The sequence below is a fragment of the Ursus arctos genome, unplaced genomic scaffold (assembly GCF_023065955.2).
Source record: "Ursus arctos isolate Adak ecotype North America unplaced genomic scaffold, UrsArc2.0 scaffold_4, whole genome shotgun sequence".
Lineage (NCBI taxonomy): Eukaryota > Metazoa > Chordata > Mammalia > Carnivora > Ursidae > Ursus > Ursus arctos.
In genome coordinates this window covers 42,953,340-42,970,125 of record NW_026623056.1, presented here as the reverse complement: position 1 = coordinate 42,970,125, position 16,786 = coordinate 42,953,340, and the positions used below count along the sequence as shown (strand labels likewise).

At 38.8% G+C, this 16,786-nt stretch overlaps 1 long non-coding RNA gene across 1 annotated transcript in view; it reads left to right on the top strand.

Moving 5' to 3' along the window:
• LOC125281457 (uncharacterized) overlaps positions 1-16,786 on the top strand; it is a 68,682-nt gene that overhangs the window by 2,290 nt on the left and 49,606 nt on the right. Inside the window, exon 2 of the long non-coding RNA XR_008957379.1 lies at positions 1,088-1,258. This is a non-coding gene — a long non-coding RNA (uncharacterized LOC125281457). The remainder of the gene's footprint in view (positions 1-1,087; positions 1,259-16,786) is intronic.

Below are 16,786 nucleotides of genomic sequence, written 5' to 3'. Positions count from 1 at the left end.
ATGAAATAGCCAAGCATTGTATTTTGGCTGAGAAACCCTCCAAAAACACATGTATTTTGACTAGGGGTGGGGGAAACCACCTGTCCCAGAACCTAGCCATTTTCTTCCTAGGTACAATGCTGATGCATCCTGGCTTGAAAGCAGTATGAAGAATTATTTCTCCCCTTCATTGTTGTGAAGAAGAAAAAAGACTAAAATATAAAGTGTGCCGCAGTAACTGTGGCATGGAGAGAATGAAAGAAACAAAGGAAAAACCAACTGCTCAACATTTTGTGTTTTCCCATAAAGAAAAAGATGGGAAACAACACAGAAATGTCATTTCATTTTTATAAGGCCCTGGATGAGTTTTGCTGAATCTTTGTTTACCCATCACAGTTGATGACACTTCTCTTTCCCTGCTGGAAGTACTTCCTTCACATGTGTGGGAATGCCCACTTAAATCCTCTTCCAGCTGTTTCAGCCGCTTGGAAGCTTTGGAGTACATTTTTGTTAGCAGTTTTGCCAGACTAACTCCTATATTGACCAGGGAGTTAGAGAAGGCCTTGAAGGGAAAGATTGTTGAGGCATGTGCATTCTTCCTTTCAAGAATCTTGAGAGATTTATCCCTGGCTCTGTGTTGACCACAATTAATAGCCAGGCTTCTGACTTGGATTTTTATTTCTTGCAAACCGTGAAATGATTGGTGGTAATTTTTAAGACCCTTACGATCTTTTTGTGAGGGAATGGACTAATCTCTGGAAACTGAACAGTATTCTGATCAAAGGGGGATTTAAACTAAATGGATTTCCCTGAAAGATGCTGAGCAAGGCTGGCAGTGAAAAAGAGGCAGGTTCAAAGATGGAGGAAGGCTTTCCAGCTGCATCTCCTAATATAAGAACAAGCGCTTCAAGCCTGGGCATGCTTAAAGAACAAACCTGCTTTATTTATAAATGGCTTCAAGATGTTAAAAACTTAGAAAACCACTAGTTAAATAAAACTTTCTTAGCCTAATAGAAAGTATCTGCCAAAAATCTAAGAAGAAAAAAGTCAACTTTAAATGTGAAGCATTAGCTTTTTTTTTTAAAGATTTTATTTATTTATTTGACAGAGAGACAGCCAGCGAGAGAGGGAACACAAGCAGGGGCAATGGGAGAGGAAGAAGCAAGCTCCCAGCGGAGCAGGGAGCTCGATGCTGGGCTCGATCAATTCCAGGACCCCGGGGTCACGTCCTGAGCCAAAGGCAGACGCTTAAGGACTGAGCCACCCAGGCGCTCCAGAGGTAATGCCTTTTAAAGTCAAGACCAGATGAAGACATTCACTCTTCTAAAATGTACTAGAGATCAGAGCCAGTACGCTGGATAAAAATTAGTAAGTATTGCAGAAGAAGAAACTGTTGCAGGTGATATGATAAAGTAAAAAATCCAAGAGCATCTACAGACAAGCTATTAAGACAGCTCAGCAAGTTTGCCTTATACAACAAGATCCAAACTAAAGAAAAGTTACTAGAAAAACAAAAACCTCAAAAATAAGCCATATATAAAATCCAGGAATAAGTCTATCATTATCATTATGGAGAAATTGTTAAACTTTACTGAAAGTCATAGAACAATCCCCAAGTAAGGATATGATGTTCATGAATGAGAAAAATTAGTTATCTTTGCCCAATCTTTAAACTCAATGCAATTTTGAATAAAATTAGGAGAGGGCTAATACTGAAAATCATACGTAAAAGTAAATTTAAAGAAGACTGGGGAAGGAATCATGATATCAGATAGTGGTTTCTTAAAGTGTAGCTTAAGATAATGACATCACAGGAATAAATAGAAAATAGAAAGTCTGGAAACAGGTGAGAGTATATTTGGAAATTCAGTATATGAAAAAATTGGTGTTACCAATTAGTGGAGAAAGATGAACTAGTCAGTAAATGCTCTTGAATTTATGGGTTATCCATATGGAAACAAAATTACATCTCTGAATTCCAACACATAAATTCCAGTTGGATTGAAGACATAAATGTGAAATACAGGATATTTAGAAAGGGAGCAAGAGAGTATCTTTAACTTCAACACAGGGAACGATTCCTTGAAGGAAATAAGCAAATTTTAAAGGAAAGAGAAACTCATTAAAATTTGAGAACTTAGATAAAAAGAGAATTATATAAACAATGAAAAAAAAAGATATTTGTGACCCATATAATGTCAATGGATTAGTCTCCAGAACATACAAAGGTCATCACAAAGCCTCTGGGCCATGTTGAAGAATTATAGATATTTTCTTCTAGGTCAGAATTTCTCGCCCTTTACTACTATTGACATTTTAGGCTGGATAATTCTTTGTCGTTGGGTACTGTTCTATACATTGTAGGATGTTTCACAGCATCCCTGGCCTCTACCCATTAGATACCAGTAGCATCTACCCATAGTTGTAGCAAAAATGTCTCTAGGGGTGCCTCGGTGGCTCAGTTGGTTAAGAATCCAACTCTTGGTTTTGGCTCAGGTCATGATGTCAGGGTCCTGGGATCGAGCCCCATGTTGGACTCTGTGCTCAGTGGGGAGTCTCCTTGAGGATTCTCTCATTCTCTTTCCCTCTGCTCCTTCCCCCCCACCTCGCTTGCATGCTCTCTTTCTCTCTCTCCCTCTCAATAAATAAATACATGAATATTTTTTAAAAATGTCTCCAGCTGGGCCTTGCACGACAATATTACCCCTGGTTGAGAACCACTTCTCTAGATGCATGGGTTGAAATAGGAAATACCTTTATAAGGACCAGGAATGTAAGGGTAAATGAGTGACTAAGTGATGTGGGGGGTGGGGTGGGTTGGGGAGCAGTGGGGATGACTGTGGTTAACTAGAAAACTCATGTACCATCTCGAGGGGACATTTTTGTCATTTAGGAATTTGACCCAATTTTGTCACGTATTATGTTGCAAAGATTTAAACCTTGATTTGTATGTCAGTGTGAGGTCTTCTTGAGGATGACCTCTCTACACACAAAATATTATTTCAGGGGCTACTTTAGTAGTTGTTAAAGATATTAATGCATCAAAGTTCAAAATTGAGAAGCCTAGTTCTTAACTTTTATTTTGATTTTCTATCTTCTTCAATTTGTAAATGTAGGAAATTTATTATAGTCAAGTGCATTTACAACTTAAATTTCTATAGAGGATTTTAAACTGTTCATAAACTTACGATATTTATTGTAACATTGTCTGACAAACCATTCCAGATATTGTAAAATCTCCTGAATTTAAAGTTTAAAAAAAATGATGGGACGGGAGGGAAACATATTCTGTTAAGTATTCCAGTACTGTTTGTAAACAGAATTCAGTGTAAAACCAAGTCTAAATTAGTTACATAATTGCATATTATAAATGGGGATCACAAATCAGTCTGTTTCTCTGATGGGCCAAATTTTCAAACATTAGATACTTAAGTATCAAATATGTACAAATTATTCTTTAGCATAATTATTACTATTGTGGGGTTGACTTTCATCCTTAGTGTATTTAGTGTTGCAATTTTCCATGATTAAAATATACCACCTGAGAACCAATCATCATCCCAACCGGAACCTGTGAAGTTTTCCATGCAATGTACCAAGAGATTCCTGGGCTAGAGGTAGAAGAGATTCTTGTCCAAAACACCGGTGGGACACACTAAGTCCTAAGTTGTTATAATAGACTCCCTAACTTAGAAAGGGAAGTGGTTTTGTAACCCATTCTCCTGGGTTTACTTCATTTTCTAGTTCTTCTCTACTAATGGAAGTCTTCTAACTGCATTAAGATTATAGTTAACTGCTTTGGTTCTCAAGGTAGATAAATGCCATATAATTATATTGTACATATTTCAAGGCTTTGCTTTGCTTCATGGCCTCATTTTTTTGGGAGAGAAACATAGCGCATGTGTGAACTGAGTTCAGTTTATTGCCTCTGTGTAGGTGATGGGGATAGTTAATGAAGGATATAAGTAGGGGGTGTGTGTGTTGGGGAGGGGGAGCAGAAGATTAGATTTGTATCTTTTTTTTTTTTTTTAAAGATTTTATTTAGTTAGTTGACAGAGACAGCCAGCGAGAGAGAGAACACAAGCAGGGGGAGTGGGAGAGGAAGAAGCAGGCTCATAGCAGAGGAGTCTGATGTGGGGCTCGATCCCATAACGCCAGGATCACGCCCTGAGCTGAACGCAGACGCTTAATGACTGCGCCACCCAGGCGCCCCTAGATTCGTATCTTGGAATGTTCAGCAATATTGTAGAGAAGGGACTATAGGAAGATGAATATTGATTCAGAAGGCAATTTGAATAGTCAGGTGAGAGATGGTCCTGAACTGAGATGAGTGACAATTGAAATAGTGAAAAAATGATACTTAGATATTAGAAAAGAAATTCAATAGAACTTTGTATCAGGTACCATGAGATGTTCTCTAGGGCATGAATGGCACCACAAAGATGCCCCACTTTTTTAAGGCAAGAAAACTGGCCTTTATATCCCTGTCTCACTAGGTCATTGGCTATGGGCTCTCCCAGACATCTCTGGGTGAGGTAGTTTCTATTGGCCAAGAGTAAATTTCTGGAGAAGAATACAGCTGTGAACACTGAGTGGCCAGTATTTATAGCAACTGGGGGATGAAAACATCAGCCTGGTAAAAAGGGATCTGGGCAGGCATCAGCAGCTTTTACTACAATAGTTGACATTAAAATGCAACACTTCAGAATTTCTTTGTGTGGAATATGAACTGAAGTAGTGAAGATGATCTTAAGCTAAGGTTTTCAAAAAAGTAAGGCTGCTAAAGGTATAACTTTGTTGACCAGCTCTAGTATAAACTGTCAGATAGGAAAATAGCAGATAAGTAACTGGAAATATTGAAACAGTCTAGTTTTTTAATAAGAGTTCTATTCCATCATATATGATAGTAACACTTTGATTTGATACATACTGGGTACTAACAAGAAGGATTGATCTGATTTTCAGAATTTTGAAGGTTAAATAGAAATGTTTATTCTTTAAGAGCTAGATTAAGAAAATTCAATTTATTTTACAGGCTGAGATGGCATTTTCCCCCAAGGAAAAATTAAATTCAAGCAGAGAGTAAACAATAAATGTCCTAACAACAAGCTTGTTAATGGGGCTCTCTAAAGCCTAATAAAAGCAAAATCTGCTAGATGCTACACCTTCATGGTACAACTCTGCCTTTCAATGCATAGTACACCAGACTTTCTGACAACCAGTTTCTCAAATGGTTATTGGCACTTTGTTGTGGGTTTTTGGAACCCAGTGCCTAAACCATTACGTAATAATAAACATTAAATCCAATTGCCTTATTTTTATTCCTAGCTATTTAGTATAGATGATTTCTACTCCGTATCTACATGTTTTGCTTCATGAATATAACAAGTAATCCATTCTGTCTTTGCATCTAGTGAGATTTTGATAATGAGAGACATTTTTTTTCTTTCTTTCTGAAGGTGTGAACATGAAAGCCCAAACAGATCCAAAGATCAGTGTTTTGCTTTTGACAGCCATGGAGAATATTTTCTACCATTTTTTTGCACGGCAAATATTTGAGTACATATAATGTGTTAGGCACTATGTGTGGGTGTTGCAATACACAGGCTTACAAGCCTGGTGTCTGTGCTGAAATATCTCATACCCTACTGCAGGACACACATGTCAATTGACAAGTGCAACCTACGATATAGACAAGAGTGCTTTTGAAAAAGGCTCTCCAGACTTCTTTCATTCTGTCCCTGCAGAATTGGGTGTGCCTCCTCTGTACCCCCATAGCCTCTGATACTTTCTCTGTTTCCAATACCATTTTTCTCCTAGGATCTGAAGGGTTGGAAGAATTAGTAAGGGGACACTAGTAGGAGAAACAATATGACTGTGATAGATCTCTGGCCTGGGGAGCCAAACTGCAGAGCAAACGTGATGGTTCCTCTCCTTTGTGTCTAATGTGTGGGCTGATGCCTTTTAGCCTTTTGCTTATGCGTGCAGGGGCATGAGCTAACTCTCTTTGCCTAGGAACTTTAGCAAGGGGTCTGTCATATACAATCATATATTTTCAGAATCTGGAGAAGAATATGCACCTGTGGCCCATTTGCTAAGAATTCAAATTGGAATGTGTTTAAGTAAATTCCAAAGAACTCGTCCCAAAATAGTCCTGAATCAAGAGCATATACTAAAAACTATTTCTATGACTTTTTAACAGCTTTTAATTTTCAATAAGTCTTTGTGCTTGATCTACATGCCCAGTGTATATGTGAGTGTGTGTGTGTGTCTGCAGAATTCAAAGGAATACTCAAAATTAGCATAAAACTTTTCTTCCTTCTCCCCAGTACTCCAAGGCAGAGTAGGATTTTTCATTGTGTCTTTGAGGAAGAGTAGACAATTGATGGTACATAGACTGTGTGGTTGTCTGGCACCCAGGAAGAAGGGGAGATCTTTCCCACAGTTCCCCCATGAAGTGGAGTTGATGATTTCCCCTTCATTCCATAGTGCTGTGAAAAAACACTAACCACCCACCAGCCCATTTTTTTCCTTATTAATGTGACACGTTTATACTTATTTTGTCCATTTCCAGACTCCAAACTTTGAACAGACTTCTCTTTGCTTATTCTCATGTTTCTAAAACTGTTTTTGTTTTCATGGCTTTAAAATAAGATTTACTCTCTAATAGAACAACTTGCCTTTCTCAATCTTGATTATCATATATTTATTCTTCTGAATGAACTCTAAACTTGTTTAATGTTGAAATGTGTACTCTTAGGATATTTTTTATAATATTGAGTTTACCATCCAGGGATATAGCATATGCTCTATTTGAATCTTTTATTAGATTAAACAGGTTTCTGGAAAACCATTCTATTCTCAATTTTTAAACTGACAGCTAATTTTAAAACACAAATTCTTGCTATTTTCCTTATGCTAGTAATTTAACACTGTTGAGTATGAAAATTCCATATTTTACTTTCTGAAGGCAAGGACAGACTGTTACACTGCAAAAGATTTGAATCTCCTCAGCTTCTTGGAGGAAGAATAATACTTCTGAAATGGGAGGCAGAAGCTTTTATAAGTAAAATTAGAAATGCCCCCAGAGGATCATGTTCTTTCAAAGGAAACACCAAGTCCTTTTATAAAAGAAAAAGAAAAAGGTCTTTATTCTTGCTTGGAATACAATGATGGCTTTCTTATAGTTTTCCCTGAAGATCTGGTCCTTTTTCACACTTTTGTCATATTGTTCTCAGAGTAATCTTTCTAAAATGCAAATATGGACATGTCACTGTCTTACCCAATATCCGTATATGGATCCCCATTTGTGACAGTATCCAAATTTCTCAGCCTGCTATACTTGCCTCCTGGGACAGATCCAGGCTTTGTGGGACCTGAAGTTTATGCAATTCATGGGGAGTGAGGGTTCCTTTTAATTAAAAAATATGAAATTTTGAATTCAAAATCAGCTATGGGACCTTAAAAGGGGCAATGCAAGTGAGGTTCCCTGAGCATAAATTTCACTCATTTCCTGGTATATCTGCCTCTATTAAGGGAATTGTTTTATCATCTCAAATTGAGGTTACTGGCTCAATAAATAATGACCAAAATAAAGCATCTAACAAGTTGAAGTTGAAAACAACTTTTTCCTCTACCCTTCTAGATTCTTTGGCTGTGGCCCTACAAATTAGACTGACATAAGGCAGATTAACAAGAGAAAAAGTTTATTAACATGTGTCATGAGCATACATGTGAGAGAAACTCAGTAATGAGTAACTCAAAGAGGTGATTAGAACTTGGGCTTGCATAACATCATAGTAAAGGACAACAAACTTGTAGAGAAGTGACAAAACAAAGGAAAAGGGTTTTAAGCTTCCAAGGTAAATACACGGGGGAAAATAATGGAAGATAAGGGTTGTTTTGGTAAGGCAATGTCATAGACTTCTCTCAGTGCTCTCTCTGGCTTATAAGAGTCTTCAGTGAGTGAGAGTCTCAGTATGATTTTAGGCAAATGTGGGGGAAGGCAGAGAGCTTTTTTTGGCATCTGCTATTTCTCAATTGTCTTCAGTTCAAAATAATCCTTATGCCAATGTTGCATATTTTTGTGTGTCATTCTGATCACCTACAGCCTACAGATCTCTGACTAGAACTCAAAACTAGGCTGGCTGCATGTGGCCAGGATGGTTCTTCCTAACATGAGACAGACATCCATGTGAATGCAAAATGTTTCTGATCCTCTTTCCTGATTTGGATTGAATAAAATACATACATTCACTAGATTAATGACTATATGTGGTGTCCCTGACCCCACCTTGATTTTTTCTATCAACTGTACCAGGCTTGGCATAGTAGCTACAAGTTAGGATCTTGGTTGACATTGTGATGGTCTACAGTTATTCTCCAGGATCCATCTAACTCCAAATTAAATGGAGATATGATAAGAGCAACCATTCCTGCATCCTTCAAATATATAACCCTGGTGCCTATGTTTGCAACACCTACTCATGGGATATTGTTATATTTTAAATTTACTATGGTGGGGGGGTGGTTTCAGAGGTTTCCATTTGACTATCCTGCTATGATAACTCTTATTCCAGAGGCCAGCGTCATGATGTGGGGATTACTCCAACTGCCAAATGTATCAATTCAAATCATGTAGACAGGCACTGTATCATCATGGTACTTACTCACTGTGGTGTGGCAGAGTCCTTCCTCCTGGGACCTTAGTCCCTTCTTTAGCAAATAGGTTATAAGTGTGAAAATTTGTCCCAGTCTGGGAACTGAGCAAGTGATTGTGATTTTTTTGGGCAGAAGCACTCAGCATCCTGCTCTTCTATTCTTACTTGGTTGTAATGTTAAGCAACACCCTTGTTAGCTGTCCATCTGTTTTGCCCCGAGAGACACTATGCTCTATTAACCATCTCTACAACTCCCTGTGGGTCAAGCAGCCTTGGCTGCCCCGCGGTCTTGCCAGTCATTATGGTAATTACACCCTCCTAGCTCCTGACGGACAAGTGCTGCCATCTGGCCTCTGTTACTTCAAGGCCTCATCATCTCCAGGGATACTAACCAGCCCAGTTATGCAACTGTTTCTAGTACCAGCATTTCTGGCCTGTAGAGGAAAGCCATCACAGAATTTCTCAGTGGTGCTGGTTCCCTTCTTACCAGTGCCTTCCTGATGGCCTTAGTGAACCATGTGCTATCTGGGCCCTCCTGTGGAGCATAATCTTTTGGTGGGTCTTCTGGCCTTATGTATCCATACCACATGTTCACTTCTTTCAGCTACTTAATTCCTTCATTTGTTTTCTGCTAGGAAAATTTGGATATTTCCACTTTACTGAGAGTTACCCAAGCTTCTTGGAGCTACCCCAGCTGTGAATTTACCTATCCTCTGGGTCCTTTTTTGGCTTTTAAATCCTGATTCTTAATAAAGTGTCCCCAAGTCAATGAATTCTGGCTTTTTCGGTTGTACATTCTGTCCCCACTGATCAAGAACTTTCAAAATCAGGGCACCTGGGTGGTTCAATCAGTTGAGCATCCAACTCCTGATTTGCTCAGGTCTTGATCTCATGGGTTGTGGGATCAAGCCATGTGTTGGGCTCTGTACTCAGTGTGGAGTCTGCTTGGGATTCTTTCCCTCTTCCTCTCCTTCCCCTTTCTGCTCCTCCCCCCATTGGCACTCCCGCTCTCTCACTCTCTCTCAAATCTTTAAAAAAAAACTTTCAAAATCTACTTCAGTAGTAATTTCCTGATTTTTCCTATCATATACCAGTTCATTCATGTAATTCATTAGGGGTATAGTCTCTTTCCTCCCTTGTAAGACTCAGCATCTCTCCAGCTGCATTAAGCTGAGATTTAATGCTAATTGTTGTTCTGACAAACAAGAAAGGTAGCAGGTGTGGCCCTTAACATTACTTCTCCCAACCCCAAGGTGTATAATCACTTGTGCCTCACAATCCCACGGCAACAAGGAGCAGCAGGCAGCAGCTCTTTCTGCCCACGGGTCCTATCCCCCATGCTTTAATAAAACCACCATTTTGCAGGGAAGACATCTCAAGAACTTTTTCTTGGCCGTTGGCTCCAGACCCCACTAACCTCACCAACACACTGACATTCAAAAACTACATCATTTGGTGCTCAATGTGGCCCAAAGTGGCACCCAACATGGCACCAAATGATGTAGTTTTTGAATGTCAGTGTGTTGCTGAGGTACAAAATGGTGGTTTTATTAAAGGGAAGTTCCAAAAAGACTTTCATATGCTAAAGAAGGCTCATAGGATCCTGGAGGAATGTTAGAATCTGCCTATTTCAAGTATTTGTCAATGGGCTGCAGGTTGTAAGGACATTTAATTTAACTATATTTCCTTCTGCCTTTGTTTCCCACCACAGTGACTCTGACCTTAAGCTTTCTTACAGAACTTAAGCTTTCTTCAGCTTCCAATGAGCTACAAATAAGTAAGATTATACAGTGCTTCTACCCTAAATGGAATGTAAGTTACTAGTAACCAATCACAACAGAAAACGATGTACTTTCTCATACTGTTACTAGTGGGGAGAGTCTGCTTTGTGTGAATGGAGGTCTCAGTTCTTGGATTTGCCAAGAATGATTTACATGAGGGTCCACATTTGAATAAAGACAGCCAGAAGAAAAGTAGCAAGCACAAAGCAGTTAATTAACGGCAGTACCCTCTCAAGGTAGGAGAGAGCCGGCAGGCTCAGAGGTGGCAACTGTCTTGAGGCTACAGGGATCCTTTTTTTTTTTATGTGAGTGCAGTCTTGCATCCTGGACACAGTGGTCTCTAATGGAGGCTGCTTCCAATCATTTGGGGAACTCTTCCCACAGGTGGGAGGGTAGTTTTTGACCCTATAAGGTTTGTACCAGAACTGTCATGGCAGCCATTTTCCATGGGGTGGGAGAGGGGCTGTAACCACAAAGTGACTGTATCATAATGAGTCTAGGGGTTACCCTGGGGCAGAGGTGGAAGTGGAGAGTGCATGCTTTGCACTTGCGGCTCTTGATCTGTTAGCTCCAAGGTCTGGGAAGCTGTAAGGTCAGGATGTTGTGCCCTCAGGCTTTTAATGTGTAACCTGTTTATCTCCATCCTTATCCCCAGCTCCCATTTAACCAACTGCCTACTCTGATCATTCTTCCCTCAAGGACTTGGGCTCTCTAATCTTTCAGGTCAAAGAATGAAGTTCCTTAGGGCGTTCCTCCCACTGCTCAAATGTAGCTTCTACCTAACAAGACCACTTTCAGTTTTAAAGTCTCCCTGTTTGCGAACAGTTTGTTTCTCATTCAATAAAATATTGAAATCAAGTAAAAACTCTTTGAATTTTCTTTTGATAATAGATCCTATGAACCAGGAACTCTAATACAACGTATCAAGCACGGCTTGTCTTTGTAATGTTTAGGGACTCAGCTAGGAAGACTCTGACAGAAGATAGTTGGAAAAAAGGAAGGGAGGGACAAGGGCCCTGCCCTAAGAGGAAAGGAGTCCTCCACCTTTTCCCACATGATAGATAGATGACAAAAACCTGATTGGATGACAGACACAGAGAGGGTTAATCAGATTAAAACAGCCTGCCAACATAAAACCCCTAGACCAAGAAACTCTGGTGGCAACGCTCTTTGGTCCCCTCCTTCTTTGGGAGCTTTGTGCTACCACTCAATAAACTTTACTATAGCTCCATAAACTTTGCTTTGCTGCCCATCACTCTTCATCTGGTCTGCCTCTTCATTCTTCTAAGCAGCATGACCAAGAACCGTGGGCCCTAAAGGAAAAGAAATCCTGTAATAACTCCAAGGCTGGGGTAACTCCATAGTTGGGAGCTGGATTCCTCTAAATGCTTGTTCACTCATAGGGGCAGCTGGGGTGGGAGAGTGTGAAGATTAGGACTGCCACCTAGAGGGTCTACACATGGGTTCTCCATGTGGCTTGGCTTCCTCACGACATGATGACCTCAGGGTAGTCAGACTTCTCATAAGGTGGCTTAGGGTTCCAAGTGTAAGTGTTACTAGCGAACAAAAAACACTGTATGATCCAGCCTCAGCTGTATTGTATTGGTCAAAGTAGTCACAAGCCCACCCAGTGCCATGGGAAGGGGACAAAACCATGCCATCTTTTGATGGGAGCAATGACATAATTTTGTAGCTTTTTTTTTTTTTTTTTTTTTTTTTTTTTTAAGCACCACAGCCAGTCAACAGGTTCCTATAAGGAAGACTTAGAAAACCTGCAGCTTAGGGCTGCCTGGGTGGGTCAGTTAGTTGGTGTTTGCCTTTGGCTCAGGTCATGATCCCAGAGTCCTGGGATTGAGCCCCACGTGAGGGGATGTGTCTGCTCAACGGGGAGCCTGCTTCTCCTCCTCCCTCTTCCCCTCCCCCTGCTTGTGCTCTCTCTTTCTGTCAAATAAGTAAATAAATAACTAAAATCTTTAAAAAAAAGGAAGAAAGAAAAGAAAACCTGCAGCTTAATTTCTTGCCATTTCTAGCTTCCTAGATTTCTGCTCATCATAACGCTCCTCAGCTTGTGTTGTAACTGCCTGTTTACTTCCGTTTCAGTCTTCCTTGTTCCCCTGCACCTGGCACACAGGTGCTTAATAGGCACTCAATTAACTGTTCCTCCTTTAAATCTACTTCGGGACCAAAACTAACATATATAATAGTGTACAATGTAGGACGATAAAATTACAAGTTCATATGGTTCAAGTTGTACTATAAGAGTTAAGTTTTCTTTGCTCGCTCGTCTCAATGAAATCCAAGTTGATGAAAACCAGGAATTATTCAAATAAACTGTAGGGAGCTATTTCAGGATTCTTCTTTTTTTTCTGAGGTAGTTGATAAACATTTCAACTATGGCCTGACATATAATTCCAAAATAGTAAAATCCTAACTTGCCTCCTGAAAATGGCCTTTCTAAACTGGGAATTAGGGAATGAGTTCCGATCCAAAAGCAATTACATGGCCTTAATAAGTAATTAATGACTTCTTTAGGACATCCTTGGTGTATTCAAGTGCAGTGTTTACCACTGTAAGAGAAATATAAGAGAATTGGGAAGAATGGCAGCACTTGTCCGGAAGGACATTCAGAACAATTCACTAACTTTCCTTACTCCTATCTCCCTTTAAAAATATTACCAAAAAGTAAATGAAGAATATTAGATAATAAAATTGATTAAAATAGTTAATCTGTATCTACACAATAGTTAAAATACAGAGTATCAGAAGAAATAAGAGGGAAATGAATGAGACCAAACCGAAATACGTTTTATGGCTGTTTGTCAAATTACCCAGGAGTTTGTTTAATCTCTGTGATTTAGACATGAAGAGCTAGCTAATTTGTGATATTGTTTGGAGAACTCAGAGGTATCAGAGTAAAGGCAGTTTTTCCAAACTAAAATGAGTTGGGAAGATAAGAAAATCCACCACTTAAAATAAATTGGCTTGGGGACCAGCACAACTTGGTACAAAGCTATATCACAAATGAAATCCTTATTGGAAACTTACCTTTGACCTATCAGTAAATACAGAATTCTTACTTTAGTCTTGTGCAGCAATAGATATCATTTACTTATAATTTTGATTTTGCCTGCAACAATTTGCATAGCTTGGTAACTTAAGAAATTTATAGAGTTTCAAAGAAAAGAGCAAAGATCCATTGAAATTAGAAAAACACCTTTCCTACCAATCCATGCTTTTCATCATTGTATAAAATCTAATTATTGGTCTTGGGACTTCCTTTCTTGAGTATCAGTAGGGTTAGACTGTTATCTTTTTTTTTTTTTTTAAGATTTATTTATTTATTTATTTGACAGAAAGAGAGAGCCAGCGAGAGAGGGAACACAGGCAGGGGGAGTGGGAGAGGAAGAAGCAGGCTCCTAGCAGAGGAGTCTGATGTGGGGCTCGATCCCAGGCTCTGGGATCATGCCCTGAGCCAAAGGCAGATGCTTAATGACTGAGCCACCCAGGCGCCCCTAGACTGTTATCTTTCTCGTATTCTCCCTTGGTTTTCGCAGTCAGGCTAGAATAGAACAAAGTGGACTCCTTCCTCCATGGTGTCTGTGTCTCACTTCTGGCAGGCCTGATCAGAGAAAGAATGTGTATGTGAAAATGAGAGATAACCCTTTAGCTTGGCTTTAGCATAAATTCTATGGGGTTGAAAGCTTAAAATAATAGCAAGAAGTACCATGAATCTGGAAAGATCTGGTTAAGTAACTATATTCTAATTAGAGATCAACTGTAAGAGTCATGGAGGAGCAGAGCACCAATGTCTGACATCAGTGAAGACCACAAAGCTAATGAGAAGGTTCTTCTAGTTTGAGAAAGTAACTGACCGTATCTGAGTCTTAAGAGAACGTAATCATGCAGTATACATCAGTAATCCATGTATTTTGTGAAACGCATTTGTCATTGACAGTTTCTGGCAATAAAGTCAAGGTAATTAACTGAAGAGTTATCCTTCCAGATGCCAAAGCTAACATTTGATGGGAGTCTTCTTAAATGTGTGGGGTTTATGATCCTGGTCTATTAAAAACGAGTCCACTGAACAGCATTTGGGCTGCTGATATGCAGATGCCCACCCCCCAACTAATAAGGCCATTCTAACTGTGCTTGGATGGAGCCTGTACATCTAAGTGTTTAAAATCTCCACAGATAAATCTAAAATGCAGCTAGTAGTTATATCATCTTCCCAGCAAAGTTACTGCTTCTATCTTGCATCATGTTTGATATACATAAAAATTCAGAGCTACCTTCCTTCTTTTTCACAAAATACTGCTTCTCAGATTCACTACCCTATTCTGTGACATTTTGCAATGTGAATTTCCCTCCCTTAGTTATCACTTCACTGCATTCATCTTGGAATTCAACTTCCTATGAATAGTGTTCTACCTTAAAGATTTTTCTCCTTTATGAAGAAGAAATGAAAGCAGAATTAAGCAGTTCTGCCTCCTTTCACTGGATGATTTTTTTTTTTTAAAGATCATGTTCTTCAAGCAGCGGTGTCTATCCAGTCTTTTTGCTCTCTTCTTTTGCAAACCTAATTTTGACTGACTTCCTGATGTAATCCCTTAATGGTTTTGGTTATACACCTGTTCCCTGAGTCTACAATCTGAGTTGTTGAATTTATGTACATGTTTCCCCTTTTTCTTTCCTCTGTTACCTCCCAAATGATTCAGGTGGCAGAGTTCAGTCCGAGCTTACTATCAGCCCCAACCATCTTTCACAATAATACACGGTGTGGCGTGTGAATGTTCTGACTGCTTTGAAATAAACCTTCCTATGTCTGGCGTACTTTTCAATGTGCTTGACATGCTTTTCTTTGGTTGTAATAGATTCTGGGGTGTTTTTACTTTCTCCCAAAGTTTCCATTACTTCTACTTCGAAGAGCATTAATTTATGTTGGTCAGAGTGAAATTAATTCAAGGAGAGTAAATGCTTTCTTCCAGAAAAGCGACTTCTTAAAAATCCTGCTTCATTCTTTTCTGAGGGATTTGACAGACAAATCAAGAATTTTAGTGTGTATTCTTTTCCTCAATACCCCCCTCTATATACTATTGACTCTATCAATAGTCAACTTAGACAAAGTTTTATGTAAATAACTTTTTCTATTAGTTTCTACAATAGAAAGAAATTGGAATTAACTAACATGTCCAGTGGTACATAGTTAATATTCCACTGTATATATGGACTCTAATTAAAGCAACACTGAAAAAGATGTTTTAAGATATTTAATGGCACAGAAAAATAGTTATGCAATCACAAAGTAGGTTTGAAAACTGTGTATAAACAGCATAATATCAGCATTCTAAAAATATATGCATGTAAAAAATAAGATTAATCATCATGTTAACAAAGTTATTCTGTAATCATGATTGTATTATCTGTGTTTCTTTTTAAATTTTGCAGTCTCTGTAATCGTATCCTACTTTAAAAATGAAGAAAAGTTACTAGACCATTTTTTAAAATCACATATACACTTTGTGTTCAGGGGTATTTGCTTATTGGGGTTCTCCCCTTTACATCTTGTTTTAGATCTGTTTCATAATCCCTTATCAAGTTTAATACAGGGGACAGAAGAAACACTTGCTTGCTAGATAATGGCTCTGATTCTTTCTACTTCACAGTAACTAGCATCCGAGTACTTACTCTGTGGAAGGCACAGTACCAAGGCTGTTAAGTACATGGTGTTTTATGTATCTAATTTAGATAATACCTCACTGGAGCCTTAAAAAAAAAAAAGGTCTTTTATAGGTGAAAGCACACAAACTCAGACTGTCCAAGGTCACACAGCCAATATATAATAAGCTATATTTGATCCAAGGCCTTCAATGATAAAGCCCATAGTCTTTTCACTGCAAAGTGAACATTATCATTGCTTCCTCCATGGTACTGGTGTACTATAGGAGCCCCTAACAGAATTATTTGAATATACAATGAAAGTTCTCCTTGCCCTGCTTTTTGATTAGATTTCTTTTTATTAATTAAACTTTATTTTGAGGTAATTGTGGATTCCCATGCAGTTGTAAGAAATAATGCAGAAAGATGCTTTGTACCCTGTCCCTAGAACACTCCATTGGCAACATCTTATAAAATTATGGTACAATAGCATCATCACGATATTAACATTGGTACAGTCAAGACACATCACCACCAAAATCCCTCATGTCGACCTTTTATGGCCACATCCGCGTCTCTCCCCACCCCATTTAACCTCTGGCAACTACTATACTGTTCCCTGTTTATATAATTTGTCATTTCAAGAATGTTATATAAATAGAATCAAACAGTATGTAACCTTTAAGAATTGGCTTTTTAAACTCAGAATAA